The following is a 13,305-nucleotide window of genomic DNA, read 5'->3' on the forward strand; positions in this document are numbered from 1 at the left end:
ACCAGACGAACTCTCACTTTCACTTAAAATCTCTTTTTCATTATCATGATGAAATGAAATGTCGTATGGCTTTTTTTGCCGGGATATCCTAGGACGGGTTCGGCTCACCAGGTGCACGTCTTTCATTTTGACTCCCGTAGGCGACCTGCGCGTCGTGATGAGGATGAAATGATGATGAAGACAACACATACACCCAGCCCCCGTGCCGTAGGAATTAACCAATTAAGGTTAAAATTCACGACCCGGCCAGGAATCGAACCCGGGACCCTCTGAACCGTAGGCCAGCATGCTGACCGTTCAGCCAACGAGTCGGACATTATCATGATGATCACTGTCTAAATCATACCAGGAACCATGGCTAGGACACTGACTAACACCTAATGAAAAGTTTCTACTTTCGGAGGCTACAACTGGGCAATGTATCATGGTACAAGTTCTCAGAAAGTGAGCTGTAAACATGCCAAATTCCTGTTCTATTCATAGAAGATCACAAAAAGGAAACACTAGTATGTACGACACAGCGCATGAATGTATCATCATTTGAGTTGAAGGCTTAGCCAATGTTCACATGAACGTCACGTCAAATGAGTCGAGTGGGTTGTTAAAATTGGACAGAATTACCAAACATGAAAAACATGATCTCAAATTGCTACACCCATAATCGGCCAATCATAGCCTACCAAGCGATCACTACTCAGCCTCAAGGCCTGCACATTATGAGGTGATTTCTGGTCAGTGCAGATAATCTTCTCAGCCATTATTCTTGGCTTTTATGACCTTGAAAACCACCTCACTGTCAGATAGCTCCCCAATTATAATCAGTTAAGCTGAGTGGCCTTTGAACCAGTTCTTGGATTAAGGTAAAAATATGCAACCGGATCAGAAATTGAAACCAGAGCCTCTGGATGATAAGCAGGCATGGGGGACATCTGGCTGGCTGCTTGTCCATCTTAATCTAAGGTCCACTAGATACCAAAGTACACCAAATCTCTCGAGGATCAACAGCTGAGTTGTCATGAATTTGGCCGTGTAAACTTGCTGCGATTGTACAGTACAAAGTATCCACCTTCCAACAATACAACTACCTGGCCCAGGTTTGAACCTGTGATCATGGGAACCTGAAGCTGACTTGCACACAGAGGGAGCTAGTGATAGGGGCATAAAATATACACTGTACTTACTTCTCCTCTTCTTTGAAACATGTTACAAGTTGATCAACTGCGTGTTCTTCTATGATTAGTTCATCCTTTACGTCTGCTGGAGGCTATAAGAAATACAGAAAGTAAATTAAGAAAACTATAGTAAAGAGGTAACAAAAATAAAAATATAAAAGGTGTCCCATGTTCCTACAGAAGGTAGTATTCATCAACGCTAGAATAACTATTTCTATAATTAAATATCCAAATTCAATACCTGTTGAGATATTTATTTACAGTAGTCACAGGATTCACAAGAAATGGCATATTAATTTACCAAAACAAGTCCGTGCAGGCAGATGTAAATTCTCGAGCAATCATGGAGATATGGCATTAGGTTTGCTTCAGTATCAATGTGCAGGCAGGAAACATGGGTGACAGACTCGTAAGACATACGTTTTACTACAAACATTAATCGGTGCTGAGTATCATCAATTCTCATACCTACAATAAATTAACAGCTTACTGGGGAACTTTACCTTCGCAGAGAGACAACAGATGTATATCCTGCATGACAGGGTAATACATTATGTGATTAAAAGTATCCAGACACCCCAAAGAACATACTTTTTTCATCTTAGGTGCATTGTGGTGCCACCTACTGCCAGGTACTCCATATCAGTGACCTCAGTATTCATTAAAAATCATGAGAAAGCAGAATGGGGTGCTCCACGGAACTCAAGCACTTCGAACATGGTCAGATGATTGGGTGTCACTTGTGTCAGAAGTCTGTACGCGAGATTTCCACACTCCTTAACATCCCTAGGTCGACTGTTTCTGATGTGACAGTCAAGTAGAAACATGAAGGGCCCCGTACAGCATGAAAGCGTACAGGTCGACCTTGTTTGTTGACTGACAGACTGCCAACATTTAAAGAGGGTCGTCAAGTGTAATAGGCAGGCATCTATCCAGACCATCACATAGGAATTCGAAACTGTATCACGATCCACTCCAAGTACTATGACAGTTCGGCAGGAGGTGAGAAAACATTTCATGGTCAAGCGGCTGCCCGTAAGCCATAAATCAAGCAAGTCAATGCCAAACGATGCCTTGCTTGGTGTAAGGAGCGTAAACATTGTACAATTGAACCATGGAAAAATGTTGTGTGGAGTGACGAATCACGGTACATAATGTGGCAATTCGATGGCTGGGTGTGGATATGGCAAATGCCCGGTAAAAGTCATCTGCCAGCGCGTGTAGTGCCAACAGTAAAATTTGGAGGCAGTGGCGTTATGGTGTGGTCATGCTTTTCATAGAGGGGGTTTGCACCCCTTGTTGTTTTGCGTGGCACTATCAAAGCACAGGCCTATATTGATGTTTTAAGCACCTTCTTGCTTCCTACTGTTGAAGAGCACTTCGGGGATGGCGACTGCACCTTTCAACATGATTGAGCATCTGTTCATACTGCATGGCCTATGCGGAGTGGTTACACGACAATAACAACCCTGTAATAGACTGTCCTGCACAGAGTCCAGACCTGAATCCTGTAGAACACCTTTGGGATGTCTTGGAACGCCAACTTCGTGCGAGGCCTCACCCAACGACATCGTAACTCCTCCTGAGTGCAGCACTGCAGGAAGAATGGGCTGCCATTCCCCAAGCAATCTTACAGCACCTGATTGAACGTATGCCTGCGAGAGTGGAAGCTGTCATCAAGACTAAGGTTGGCGAACACCATACTGAATTCCAGCATTACCGATGGAGGGTGCCAGGAACTTGTACGTCATATTCAGCCAGGTGTCCGGATACTTTTGATCACATAGTGTACTTCTATTTCTGTACCTTATGTACCAGCATCTAACCAAAACTTTGCACGGGTGAATGATTAGTTGAGGAGGTACCAGTAATACAGTTTCACCACTCACCTGCCCTATATTCTTTTAATTTCTGGCTATGGGAACAGTACATACATGGGTGTAAGCCCAATCTATCCACGTATGCATGTTACAGGGGCGTTAACAATTCACAAAACTAAATCTGAGTGCAGCTGGGTATGACTTCAAGAGTTCATGATTCACTGACAAGAGGGCCTAAAGCATGTGTAAGGAAGCATGTTAACCACATGGAGCACCTCCTTAGTGTCTACATCTACGTAGTACTCACAACAGATTGGCCCATATCTCAACAGCTGACAAAATAAATTGCAATCTTCCACAATAAATTCAGTACTTTACCATCAATATTGAAATTTTCTAAAAGGAAATTAACCAACAAGTATTGTACCATGCCATAATTGTAGCATAATTGTCAGCGCTAATAACTGCCTTCCTCAGAGTATTGGGTCTAATTCGTGCATACCTGCCAACTTTCAAAAACAGAAATCCAGAAGATCCTAAAATGGAAAAATTTAAAGAATACGCGTATGCGTCACAAAGTCTTGAGATATAGTGAAAAAGGACGCCAAGGAGGGAGATTACAAATAATATCAATACAAGTCAAATACATATTTTGAACACCTCTGGAATTAAATACTTACACAAAGTTACATCTTGATGAGTGCTCATCTGTTGAAATTTTCTTCACCAAACGAAGATGAAAAATAATTCATGCAGTAAAGGGTTAAGATGTTTCCAATGTAGGCCTACATAAAACTACAGAATCACAGGTAGGTTCGTGTATAGATTTCAGTAGATCTGGCAGACCGGCATGTACGGTAAAGGGGGCGAAGAGTACACATGGTTGTTTTCATGTAGTTAGGAACACTGCAGTTGTGCTTTGGCAGCCGTGCATTGCAGTTTTTAACGATCGTGACAGTATCCCAAACGATTGTGGTTTCACCTTGAGGGGTTTGATTTCTACAGGTAAATGTCATATTAGTACATTATAATTAACTTCTTTCTTGGTTCCTTAGTTAACTAGCATTAATTTTAAACACATACCAGGAGTAAGTTCAGTCCATTATGTAGCAGTGCACTCTATAGCCTCGCTGATCATACGCATGTTGTCTGCTTGTATGTCAAGTGTTGCGATCTAGTGATGAGTATTCGAAACTGTTGTAACACGGCGAAGAGTGCGCACTGGTTGGAAACCCAAGAATACATGCAAACTCTTACACGCTTGCCATGCTTACTCTTTGATGCTCACTTTCTTTACGGAAGGAAACAATTGAAATGTTTTCTTTTATTATATTATGATGCTATATATCAGAATCATCACCATGGGGAAGTATTAAAAAACGTCGAATCGCAAACTGGTGTTCACAGAACAAAATCTCGAGAATGCAAAGCTGAGAATCGAAAAAGGGGGTTTGCAGCAAGAGGTGGCCAGAGACATAGGTGTTAATGAAACTACTCTAAGGAAACGTCTGAAATGTGTATGTATAAGCTTAATCATTTATGAGTACTGGGCGTAGTTGTTAACATCATTGGATGTCACTACTCTGCCAGGAATTTAAGAATTTGGTGGGCGAGAACTGTGACCTTCACATGCAGGTCAGCTATTTAGTGTCAGTTTCGAAGGTGCAGGTGTAGGCTCACACAATTATTATTATTATTATTATTATTATTATTATTATTATTATTATTATTATTATTATTATTATTATTATTAAGATAAGTACCGCAAGCTAAAAATGACATATACAATTAGATACAAAAGTTGAAAACTAGAAAAGCGGCTGGAATTGATAAGATTTCTGGGGATATAACAAAGACAATGGGTTGTGATATAGTACCATATCTGAAGTACTTATTTGGTTATTGTTTGGTCAAAGGAGCTATGCCAGATGAATGAAGAGCTGCTACAGTAGCCCCTGTGAATAAAGGAAAGGGTGATAGACATAAAGCTGAAAATTACAGGCCAGTAACTTTGACAAACATTGTATGTAAGCTTTGGGAAGGCATTCTTTCTGATTATATTAGACATGTTTACGAAATTAATAACTGGTTCGATAGGAGACAGTTTGGTTTTAGGAAAGGTTATTCCACTGAAGCTCAACTTGTAGGATTCCAGCAAGATATAGCAGATATCTTGAATTCTGGAGGTCAAATGGACTGTATCGCGATTGACCTATCTAAAGCATTTGATAGGGTGGATCACGGGAGACTACTGGCAAAATTCAGTGCAATTGGACGAGACAAAAGACTGACTGAATGGACTGCTATATTTCTGGAAAACAGATCTCAGAGAATTAGAGTAGGCAAAGCTTAATCTGACCCTGTAATAATTAAGAGGGGAATTCCTCAAGGAAGTATTATTGGACCTTTATGTTTTCTTATATATATATCAATGATATGTGTAAAGAAGTGGAATCAGAGATAAGGCTGTTTGCAGTCAGAGATAAGGCTGTTTGCAGATGATGTTATTTTGTACAGAGTAATAAATAAGTTACAAGATTGTGAACGTCTGCAGGGTGACCTCGACAGTGTTGTGAGATGGACAGCAGGCAATGGTATGTTGATAAACGGGGTTAAAAGTCAGGTTGTGAGTTTCACAAATAACAAAAGTCCTCTCAGTTTTAATTACTGCATTGATGGGGTGAAAGCTCCTTTTGGGGATCATTGTAAGTATCTAGGTGTTAATATAAAGAAAGATCTTCATTGGGGTAATCACATAAATGGGATTGTAAATAAAGGGTACAGTTCGCTGCACATGGTTATGAGGGTGTTTAGGGGTTATAGTAAAGATGTAAAGGAGAGTGCATATAAATCTCTGGTAAGACCCTAACTAGAGTATGGTTCCAGTGTATGGGAACCTCACCAGGATTACCTGATTCATGAACTGGAAAAAATCCAAAGAAAAGCAGCTCGATTTGTTCTGGGTGATTTCCAACAAAGGAGTAGCGTAACAAAAATGTAGTAAAGTTTGGGCTGGGAAGAACTGGGAGAAAAAGATAAGCTGCTCGACCAAGCAGCATGTTACACGTTATAATTCTCATGTTAGGTCCGTATTGAAATGTACGTAAATACAAAGTATATTACAATTGGTCTTTTTTTAACCATACAGGTTTCAGTTTGAGGCTGATGATACCCTTAATATGGATGAAACACGTCCCTTAACATTTTATAATAATATTTAATTTCTTAAAAATAACTCTGTATTGAATAGGTGGATATTAAAAAAAATTAAAGTTGTAATATACTTTGTTTTTAAGTAGTATGTTCCGAGCTGTCAGCGGAGAGATGGAGTGAAATGACATTAGCAGAAGAATTAGTTTGAGTGGCGTTTATAAATGTAGGAATGATCACAATATGAAGATAAAGTTGGAATTCAAGAGGACAAACTGTTGCCAATATTCATTTATAGGAAAGGGAGTTACGGATTGTAATAACTTACCAAGGGAGATGTTCAATTAATTTCCAATTTCTTTGAAATCATTTAAGGAAATGCTAGGAAAACAACAGATAAGAAATCTGCCACCTGGGCAAGTGCCCTAAATGCAGATCAGTATTGACTGATTGATTCATTGATTGATTTATTGATTGATTGAATAAAATTAGTTCAATGCATCCTATTCTTCACTTACGGTACGATGATCGTGTCTGGTCGTGCATTGGCAGCCTCAGTGAAAACCAGGGGAATAATAAATTAACAAATAACAGACTAACTGTATGAAAAGGAGTAGAATGAGAATTCAATTCAATTCTTAGCCTCCTTTGTCTAATTATAATATTCTAGTTTTTGGGAACCACACCTAAATCACTGCGGGAGTTTATAGAAAGTGCTCACTGAAGAAATGGAGAGAGAGTTAGGAGACCATTGCAGGGACTTGGATGATAGGTTCTATGGAGTTACAAGGAAGCAGTTAATGCAAATTGCCTATGCTTATGGTGAAGCAAATGACGTTGCTGAAAGGTTTAACCTAGAAAAGTAGCTTGTTGGGAAAGACAACTTCTCGGCATTCCGTTAACGCCAATGGCTCAGTTTTTGAAACCCTGAGCAGTACAGGTTGGCAAGAGCACGGGGATTTAACAGGAATCAAGTAAGTCGTTTTTTCAAGAACATCAATGTTCTTCTCCTGATAGGTGTTTAATATGGATGAGTCTGCAATTTCATCTGTCCCAAATAAGTCACCGAAATTTGTAACTGCAACAGGTATGGAAAATGTATGCAATGTCTCATCTGCAGAAAGAGGACAACTGGTTACATTAGTGTGCTACAAAAGTTTATGTTCCTCCTCCAATTATATTTCCAGGAAAGAAATGAAATGAAGAATACTTCAGAGAAGCACTACATCTTTCACTCAACCTGATGTCAGATACAGGCTATCAGAATGCTGATCTCTTTGCTACTAACTGGCTTCCACATTTCCAACATCATGTTAAGGCGTCAAATGATGACACGATGCTTTTGATACTCGACAACCACAGTTCTCATTGCTCACTACAGGCAATAGAATTCTGTAGGAAGAACAATATAACACTGCTTTAGATTCCACTGCACACCACCCATAAGCTTCAACCTTTGTAAATCATATCTTTAGGCCCTTAAAATCCGCTTCTGCAGATGAATTAGATAAACACATGGTAGCCAATCCTAGGACAGCTATACGCAAGACAGTCACAACCAGTCTCTTCAGAAGAGCCTACAGTTAATTTGCAACAATTCCTCTGGCTGAGAAAACTTTTGTTTTCACTAGAATTTTCCCCTACAACCTGGATATTTTTACAGACATTGATTACCTTCCAGCCACAGTGACCGGGATTCCAGTGTGTGACCTTGGGAGAAAGTGAGACTTCGTCACAAAATGTTACGCCAAAACAACCCGAGACAGCACCTCAACAGTCAACTTCTCCACCATGTAGCCCACAAGATAGGAGTTCTGTTCGAACTCAGACATCACCACCTACAGTTCCTGGTTGTTAAAACCCTTAAAAAGTCACAGAGTGGGCCAGTGGCAGTCTTTATACCCCCTGCCTAAACAAGCGGATGAGTAAAAAAGAAAAGCAGAGCCTTACGTCTAAGGTCAGAAATTCTTTCTGATTCCCCCTACAAGGAACAGCTTGAGACCAAATTAACAGCAGCAACAGAAAAGAGTCCAATAAAAACAAAAAGAACTCTGAAACATTCAAAGCACAGTAGCACCGATAAACCAGCAAGTTCTCAACAGTCAACATCAAGAACAGCAGAGGGTAATGAGAAGCGAATTACATCGAGAGAGGAAGAAGAAACTTACTGCGCTGGCTGTGGTGAAAATTTGGCTGAGGAATGGATCAAATGTTGTATTTGTGATCAGTGGTGGCATGAGGAATGCTCTGGTTATAAAAGGAATCAGTGCTTTTGTGTGTGATCGTTGCACTTAGACAATTTCTTAAGTGTGAACTCTTAGATGGATTCATCGTGTACTCATACCTAACAGTTCTGCCAAGAGAACGCAAATGGATATTTCATTATTTTTTGTGATTTTATGATTTTTGTGCAATGTTAATCACACTTTCATACTGTATATATGTAGGCTGACAGACAATGTATATTAAGTCAAATGCACATGATTATTATTCCAAGCATTAAAAATTTATAAGTGATTTTGTATATAGTGTGTACTCTTAGCCCCTTTACCCTAACAACACTGTATTCATACAGGAACTGGCTGTATTGGGAATGCTAACACCTCAGTCACTTTCATATTGACAAAATTATGGATGAGATCGAGTCACAAAACTTGTTCTAGACAACTCCAAAAGATACAGTGCTGCAGCTACTTCTGCTCTTTACACCTGCATCCCAACAACTAATTTCCAATCTTGACAATGATATCATGAGATTGGACTCAGCAATTGTATGAACTAAGTCGTACGTGGCAAGATATTTCACCATGAAGTTTGCCAGAACAAGAATTACCAACAACTATCTGCTCTGAAATGGGAAATGTTACGGATAAAATGTAATGTGGTGTAAACAGCGAACGAACTCTGTAATAATGAGTGACTTATTTTATTTTGTGAAATGGCCATTGCCTGCTACAAATGTCTCCCTCTCTGTGCCAACATTTGGTTGTGATGGGTGGAAAACAATAAAACAGCACAGAGGGAAAATATTTTACCACAGGCTGCGTAAACAAAACTGCCATGGATTTTGAAGAACAGTTTCACTTTAAATTATGTTACAATCAGCAGTACTCTTATATAGTGTTGAAATATGCTGACAAAATGAAATGAATTATTAACAAAATAGATACTCATTACAAATTTTACACTCCATTCTGATAAACAGTGCCTGTCTACCTGTCACACAATTGTCAGTCCATGGTATAGCTCACACTGAGCCACATTTAACAACATTTACCGCTCAGCCGAACCAAAAGGTGAATGTAAATGAGGGCATTGGGAATAAGGTTTAAACATCGTGCTCTAGTGATATAAATCAATATGAATGAGAGCTTGGGATTGAGAGGAGGCCAGGATTTCTGCCCATGGCAATAAACTGTCCATGAACCAACTCTCAGTTTCAGGTAAAAAATAATTCAACTCGCTGGGAATCAAACCAGGCCCTGTAGGTAAGATGAAGGTTCTTTATCTGAGTTATTCTGACAGTTTAAGCTAACCCTGGGAAAAATGTCATGAATAAAATGTTTCAATATCAAGAACTCCCACCAATTTTAAAAACACTGAAAGACATCCAGGATGCCTTCACCAAGAATATCATGGGCATTGACAGCGACATGTTACATTGTGCAAGAGATCAGCCACAATAACACCTAGATGTTTCATGCAATGAAAGGAGGAAACAAAGAAACAGCAGTAGAAGTACCTTTTAAAAGTTGGAGAGTTTGTGTCTTGTTGTGAATCACCTAGAATAATCCTGACTGTTCACTAGTTAAAAGAGTAGGATGTTAAAAGGTTTCACTTTCAATACATATTGTTAACACAGAGTTGTTGAACATGAATTAAATTCCAATCATATATTAAACCAGAAGGATACTTACAAATGATCTACTTGCTTTTTCTTCAAGCCATACCGGTTCTTCCTTGATCTCGACTTTCTGGTCCATTTCACACAGCAAATGAAGTATTTACATCAGCTGGAGTAGTAAACCGCTTCCACTGACTTTCTACTGAAACAAGGATCATCATCATCATTGTTAGGTCTACAAGTTCATAGACTAATCAAGCAAGGATGCAAGCCTGTAGCTTTGCATCACAGCATCACAACCTCTAGTCATGCATGGAATCCAAATCACACAGGTACATGACTTTTATTTCAAACATAATACATGCACTGGCTGGGATTGACCCATAGGCACATTGGTGAGAATCGCTGACAAAGCTACTACATTAACAGTGACCCTCCCAGTCTGAAGACTGGTTTGATACCCCTGTCCATGTCACTATATCCCGAGCTAAGCTCCATAAGCATTACATTCTACATCCACTATAATGTGTACTGATACCCTACCTAATCCCCACCCCATATACTTGCCTGAAGTCAGCTGTAAGACTCCTGGGTTTCTCATATTGCATCCTACCAATCTTTTCCTTTCTTTTTACAATCTGCTTTGTCGTTCTGACATAGATAGGTCATATGTCAACGATGGGATAGGGAAGGGCTGCGAGTGTGAGGGAAGCTGCCATGGCCTCAAATAATGTTCAGCCTGGTGTGAAAATTGGACCCATAGAAAACATCTTCAGGGCTGTCAACAGTGAGGTTCAAACCCACCATCTCCCAAATGCAAGTTCACAGCTACGTGCCACTAACCCCATGGCCAACTCGCTCGGTACTAATCTCTTCTTAAGGCCTTTTCTTAATCTTTCTCCTCTTAGCAACCTTATTTACTATAAACTTATTTGTGATGTGGACATTCAATCTTATGTTCGACACATTTTGGTAACAGCACATTTCAGAGGTTTCCTTTATCATTCTTTCTGTATATCAGCTGTTATCCATGTTTATTGCCGTACAATGAATGCCGCACAGTAATATCTTTATGAGTATCTGTATTTGAGGCATTTGAGGTGTACTTTTATTATTTATCACAAGTATGTGATATTAAGAAATATATATTTTTTTTTTTTGCTATGGGCTTTACGTCGCACTGACAGAGATAGGTCTTATGGCGACGATGGGATAGGAAAGGCCTAGGAAATGGAAGGAAGCAGCCGTGGCCTTAATTAAGGTACAGCCCCAGCATTTGCCTGGTGTGAAAATGGGAAACCACGGAAAACCATCTTCAGGGCTGTCGATAGTGGGATTCGAACCTACTATCTCCCGGATGCAAGCTCACAGCCGCGCGCCTCTACGCGCACGGCCAACTCGCCCGGTAAAGAAATATTTAACCAGTGAGTATCAGCTCTGGTTGTTCTTTATGAACAGTATCCTAAGACAATTGGTGTGTTTATTTGATCAGGAGGCTCTTGATGTTGCACCCTAGTGCTCTCACCCTCTACTTGGAAAAAGCATGCAACATAGAAATGCATGTGAAGTATCTATACCACAGAAACAAAGGAACAGAGATACTGGACTTGCATATACACTAGTCTATAATCCCATCAATGTACCATATGGTGGAGCATAATCATGGGAGAATGAGCGCAACTGTACAAGTGGTTGTGCGAGTAGGACTGCATAGAGATCCCTTACCTAAGGAAATGCATGGACTCGGTCTATACTTATACAGGTATCATGTGCAAATAAATGGAAAAAGTTATGTCTGCCTGTCAGTGCAAAAATATCACGTGAATTTCCAAGAGGTTGGAATGACTGTAACAAATGAATAGTGAAGATGCTATGCATCTACATTATATGCACTTAATAAAGACACAGGGACAGACATTGGTGCTAAAATAATTCAATGAGTGCTTTAGTAAGTGGTAATAAAAACAATGCACATTTTTCTACTGGAAAAACGTATTTAGGTTCTGATGAATGTTACCTTTTGTGAATAATTTGAAAAGTAGCACAATGGTGAAACAAAACGGAGCCCTTCATCCTGGCCTGTTTCTACCTTTTATGCCACAATAAAACAGGAAGGTAACACTTTTGACTTATACATTTTAGTTATAATATTTACTTACTGCTAGTAGCAACTCTCTTGATGGAACTGAAACTGTGGTGGTGAGTTGGTCTGATTTGGCTGCTGTATATCCGCTGAACTATAGTAAAACAAAGTATAATATGAAGATCACCTACAACAAACAGAGGATTCCATACTGCAGGAGCTAAAATTAAACAATTTTGTCATGCATAACACACAAAAATAAAGATGGACAACTTACACAATGGATATTAATTACCTGTATAATCATATTAATTACTTCCTTCAAGAAAACAATCCTTTAAACACAACAAATTAGTGTTACATCCCCTCCCTGATAATAATATTTACTATATCCATTTTATTTTCATTCTTTTTCTTTATTTTGCTTCTTTCAAGTGGTAAAGTTATGGCTCCTTGCCCCATCTTAAACTTATCCCCATCTACTACTGTTATCTTCAGATATATGAATGTATAATCTATCAGAGTTTCATTATACTAGTATTTGCACATGTAGAATCAAATTAAAACAGTACACTGTACATTAACCAATATGAAATAATACTCCTCAAAACCATACATAAAATAAATACGGTACACATATTTCACAATTATCACCTTGGTCTACACATACACTCACACACTCAGCTGTACAGCGCACAGCTTTCAACAGATAATCTCGGCATGAATCAATGACTGGTTGGTAATTTCAAAGTCTGGAACAGTTCACAGTAAAACAATTCTTATACATAGATGTAGGATGAAGATGAATGGCAGAGGTAGGGTCAGCTCGAGTATTACAATTATAAAAGGAGATGCAGTAAAATGTTAAAGGAAATGTAATCATGTGAGTTGCTATATAGGAATTTATGTGTTAATAAATGTGATACTAACAACATTTTTCAGGTTTTAGCCAGTAAAGTTCTTTATACTAAGGAGTCATTTGCACATCACAGCTGAAGTTAAAAAAGAATTGGGGCAACAGTTCGAAGCTTGCTGCAATTTCATCATTTATTTCTTAGTTGCATCATCAAGGATTATGTCACAGTAGTAGAGGATAGAAAGAATTAAAGTCTGGAGGAATCTCTGTCACGTGTCCACTGGTAAGCCAACCAGGTTTACTTTCAACGGATGAAGCAAAGCAAGAAATGTCTAAAAAATTTTGGTATGTTCCATCCAATTAAGAGTATAATTCATAGT

Source organism: Anabrus simplex, chromosome 5 (genome assembly GCF_040414725.1).
Source record: "Anabrus simplex isolate iqAnaSimp1 chromosome 5, ASM4041472v1, whole genome shotgun sequence".
In the NCBI taxonomy this organism is placed as follows: Eukaryota; Metazoa; Arthropoda; class Insecta; order Orthoptera; family Tettigoniidae; genus Anabrus; species Anabrus simplex.